Genomic DNA, 5,682 nt, shown 5'->3' with positions numbered 1-5,682 from the left:
CAACATTTTCGGCATTTTCTATATGGGTGGTTCCAATATTTCTACTTGAATAATGTTGAATCACCCTTAGGATATGTTGCCTGCTTTTTAAATTTGTCTTTTGACGTCCTATCTGTGATACGCAGGCTTCATAACCTCTGATCCCCTTTCAAAATTCCATTTTATTTAGTTCCGTCCATTGTTTTCTCGTTTAGGGCACACGCTTTTTATTACTTGGGGACCATACGCCGCTTTTCATGGAATGGCACGGAAGTGTCACATTGAAGGTTCCATGATAACCGCCGTATGAACACATCTGCGGATGTTTCTAAATTCAAAATTTTACTATTTCACGTTTAAATGTTGAATTCTGCTTAAGCCGGTGCTAGGGGGCGTGGACGGTAATTTGCACTTTCCAGTACCGTCCATGAACAGGCTCAATCAAACCGAGCCTGCAACATTTTCAATTTTGCCGTGTTGGGCTTTCTTTAGGGATTCTGTATTTATCTATTTTATGATTATTTTGTCAATATGAGAAGTTTTCAAACTTAATATAGTCGAGGACCAATTTCATTCTTTTTCGACACTGTTATATATATTTAATCAAATGTATCAACATGTAAATAAAATACATATATAATCATAAATAATTTGTGTCTTTTGAGCCTGCAACATTTTCAATATTGACGATTTGGATTTTCTTTAAGGATTCTTATTTTCTCTATTTTATTGCCACATCAGCGTTGTATGTGCCCCGTGGAGGCTGTAAAAAGTCGCCCCATACATTCAATCAGACATGTTATATTTCCAAACCTTTAAGATCATTCAGCACGACATTATTGTTGTGCTAGAGGAAATTTAGTTCTTTCTAATCGGCCATTTTCTTGTTGGGTGGTTCCAGTATTCCTCATTAGAATACTGTTGAATCATCCTTAGGATATGTGGCCTGCTTTTTGAATTTGTCTTTTGACGTCTTATCTGTGATATGCAGGCTTCATGACTTCTGATCCCCTTTCAAAAATCAATTTTATTTAGTTCCGCCCATTGTTTTCACGTTTCAGGCACACGCATTTTTTTACTTTATGCCGCTTTTCTTGGAATGACACGGAAGTGTCACATTGAAGGTTCCATGATAACCGCCTTATGAACACATCTGAAGATGTTTCAAAATTCCAAATTGTACCAGTTCATGTTCAATTCTGCTTAAGCCGGTGCTATGGGGCGTGGACGGTAGTTTGCACTTTACAGTACCGTCCATGAACAGGCTCAATCAAACTGAGCCTGCAACATTTTCAATTTTGCCGTTTTGGACTTTCGTTAGGGATTCTTATGTTCTTTACTCTTTCTTATTAACACATGGCCCTTAGCACTGGCGTAAGCTGTATTAAATCTTCAGACACTAATAGGGGGAAGTAAAGCATGGAATATAAAAGGATATAAGAGTGTTTTCCAAAAGCACTTGCTGCAGTATCTTAAAATTTAAGCCCAAAAAGTATTTTTTCTAGTATTAAAAAAGACAAACCTCTGTTCATTAATTATCTGTTACATAGATTTATATCATGTGAGATGCTGATCACGTTATACATGTGAAATGGGCCATAAAAGTTGCAAAACGCAAACAACGAGATTTCTGTTTTCTATACATTATGCTAAGTCATTATAACTTAACTAATGACTACAAAGCTACGGATGGTACTGATACGTATATGGTCAATGAGTTTAAATTCGGAAATTGTAAAATCATCAAGCATAAACAAATACTTTTGAGAAATAAAGGTTAAATTTGGGGACTTAATCTGTCTTCAAAGTAATACATGTGTTTCATTTAAGTTAGGAACTCAAATGAACTTGAACACATCTTGTATTCCAATTCCATAACCCCAAGCAACATAATATGACAATTGAATATATTTAGTTGTCAATGACAGAGATTATATAACTAACAAAAATCATCGGTTTGAAAGAAATGATATGAATATTGGGGAACACTTTCGCAGCAAGTCTTTCAATCAAAACGAATGCCATACGTGATACAAATATGCCTTTGTAATAATGAAAACCCAAAAATATCAAAGATATTATGCTCAGGTTTCATATTTAAAATATGAGTCACTATGTTAATAAAATATTTTATATTGCTTTTTTAACGTAAATATGTAATAATACCCAACATTTTCCAATCGAAACAGGTGTATATTAAAAGTATCACATCATGTCCTTAACAAACACTGTATTGGTTAGCTTAAAACAGCAGTGGTAAGTTTAAGAAAGGATTTAGAACTTGTTTTGTCATCAGACAAATGGAATAGATCAAAGCTAGCTGAAAAGATATAGATATAATTGTTATCATTTTAAGTAGTCACACCGGTACCTTTCTACGGTATCTTCCCAGCTGTAGTGGTGGTGGAAGATTTGAGTTGACCCTCCGTGCCCTTCACGTTATATTATGACTACGATACCAAACCAAGTCATGTAAGTATTATGAAAACACTTTGACTTTCTTCCTTTATTTGCCTGTCGCTTACGCCGAGCGACAAAAGATAATAATAATTAATAGTGCAACATCTTGCACAGCCCTTATCACGGACTTGTATATTTCCAGGTTTTTAATACTAAATGCATTTATGTGTATTAAACGGACCCCACGGACAGAGCTGCATCAGTACTAAGGGTGTAGTACTTAAGTACCAGTACCAGTACTTAGCAAATTATGCAGTACCATTACCAGTACCAGTACTAGATTTTAGCCCGGTACTGCAGTACCAGTACTTTTTTTTGGTGAAGTAATTAAGTATCAGTACTCATAGTATTCATCAAAGTTTAAATTAATTACACAGTATCAAACAAATAATTGCAAATATTATTCAGCAAAGAAATAAAATCATAATTTACTTTAAAGTTAACATAACATTTTTACAACTTTCTAGTTTTAACATAATAAATAAGTATAACATTGTAACATTTACAACATATATATTTTTCATTTAAAACACAACAGTCTTTTGTTGCCTTTCACACCTTCACACCTCTGTTCAAATTATACCAAAGTAAATAACTTTTTATGGTGTTAACAATATCGCTTGAAATAGGATTATTTAGAATAGAAGCAATTAATTAGTGATTATTTTTCTCTCTTACTAGTAAATACAAAGTAATAAAAGATTTTAATAAGGATATTTTAGGGTAAAGAGTTATTGAGACTGTGTATCTCAATTTAATTTTTACATCAAATCTTTGGTGCTTTTTTATGATAAATACCATGTTAACATTTGAAGGAATATTGCAGCAAATTATCTATAGATTTGATAACTTACTTTTTCACAAAAATAAAATAATGTTATTTACAGCTTTATTTAATGAGAAAAATTGATGCTATTTTTATAAAAACCAAAAGTACTGCCTAGTAATGCAGTAGCACTTTTTAAGACAGTAATGCAGTACCAGTAGTAGCAAAATTTTGTAAGAGTAATTCAGTATCAGTACCAGTACTTGCAAAATCGCTGCAGTACGTACTGCAGTACCAGTACCAGTAATGCAGCTCTGCCCACGGACAACACTGTGAAGAAGAATTGGACAATACGTTTAATACCATTCACATTGCACATGCTAGTCTAATTTAAGTGTTGACCTGTTATGCCGTGTTTTCATTTGCGACCTTTGCGCAAAACAGTTAATTGTCTTGCTGGAGCTGTGAAAGCTATAAGAAAGAAATATAAATATGCTATCAGTTTTGTTGAATCCGCTTCTATATGTGTCCTATTTATATGCCTCCAAAATTCGTTCTAATGCTAGATGCAGCATCATTGATTTTTATAGAATTAAACATTTCTCTTTTTATGTCAGAATTGCCTTGAATCCAAGTACCGCTCTGGGTGAGTTTGGTAATCCATTGATGTCTTTGAAATAACATCTTTGGATGACAACTTTGATGATACTAAAAGTAACTAAATATCCAAGCTTCTTTACTTTAAAATAAAAAATAAAATAAAGAATAACAACAAAATAATGGTATCACTTTCATTTAAAAATGTACCTTTTCATTTTAAGGGTAATTTTTATTATAATTTTTTATCTTTTATGTGGTGCTTACGTGTATAGTGTCCAAAATAAGCCTGATCTCCGAAATGATATAAAATAAAATTGATTTGCAATAAAAGAAGCAGCAACAACAATAACAACATTGATAACAAGTAATAACCACATGCATCAATGATATAGTCGTATGAAGTGTGTAAGACCTTTGCTACTAGAGTTATACCGATGTGTCGGGGTTAGAGTGATGACTTCTAAATTACCTTTCTGGGGGGGGGTTCAGTCCCCAAAATTTTTTGGAGTTTTGCGCGAGGAAAGGGGTAGTTGGTCCGAACTTCCAGGAACGACTGGTTTTGAAATTACCCGCCCTATGTGACTGGAACACTGTTTGGAAAAGGCGTAAAATGAAACAAACAAACTAGAGTTTATAGATATTCTCCTGAGCACTGAAAAGAACGTTCAAGTGTCTTGCCAATTTCCTTAATAATTCTCGCTCTACTTTATGAAAATGACAACTACCCAAATGAAATGTCCTGGTATACCTAAAACAACGTGAAATTTCTCGAATTTTGCCACTAATATATTGTTCGCAAATGATATTGTATGAAAAATATCTTCCCCATATATTGCCTGTTAAATAAACATAATCAATATGATGTAATCAATGGCATACAACTTTGTTTTAAGTACATGTTCTATATTTTTTCATTTATTTTTCAAATTTTGACAGGAGTTAGTATTGGATAATATACGAGTATAATAATAATTACAGTTCCTAAATTATCCTTATATAGAAATAGTCTTCGTCCGTCCCTCCGTCCGACATTTTTGTCCAGAGCATATCTCAAAAAGTATTTGAGGTATCAACTTGAATCTTCATAAGTGGATAGATCTCATTGAGAAAGAGTGCAGTGCACAAGAATAATAACTCTACCCTGCATAATTTTTGAGTTATTGCCCTTTGTTAATTTTAAAAATTAATTTTTGTTAAGAGCACAACTCAAAAGCCTTTGAGATATCAACATGAAACTTCATAGGTTGATAGATCTCACTCAGGAGGTGTGCAGTGCACAAGGATGACAACTCTACCTTTAATAATTTTTGAGTAATTGCCATTTGTTATTTTTCATACTTAATTTTTCACCTGAGTGGAACATAACTCAAAAGTGTTTGAGATGTCAACATGAAACGTCACAGATGGATAGATCTTATTGAGGAGGAATGCTGTGCGCAAGAATGATAACTCTTCCCTATATAATTTTTGAGTTATTGCCCTTTTTTCTTTTTCATACTATTTTGTCCGGAGCTTATCTCTAAAGGTAATTGAGGTATCAACTTGAAACTTCATAAGTGGATAGATCTCATTGAGGTGGAGTGCAGTGCACAAAATGAGAAAAGAACTCTATCTTGCATATTTTTTGAGTTATTGCCCTTTGTTATTTTTCAAAATAATTTTTGTCCAGAGCAAACTCCAAAGCTTTTAAGATATGAACATGAAACTTCATAGGTTGAAGAATCTTATTGAATAAGAATTGCTGCTGCGCAAAATGATAACTCTTCTCTAATATAACTTTTTGAGTTATTGCCCCTTGTTCTTTTATCATACTTTTTGTCCGGAAAGACTTGTCTTCAAAACTGTAAATGGTAATCAACTTTGAAAGTTCATATATG

Source organism: Ruditapes philippinarum, unplaced genomic scaffold (genome assembly GCF_026571515.1).
Source record: "Ruditapes philippinarum isolate M1 unplaced genomic scaffold, ASM2657151v2 ctg239_1_1_1_1, whole genome shotgun sequence".
In the NCBI taxonomy this organism is placed as follows: Eukaryota; Metazoa; Mollusca; class Bivalvia; order Venerida; family Veneridae; genus Ruditapes; species Ruditapes philippinarum.
The sequence above is the reverse complement of the archived record's forward strand: the minus strand, read 5'-3'. Positions refer to the sequence as shown.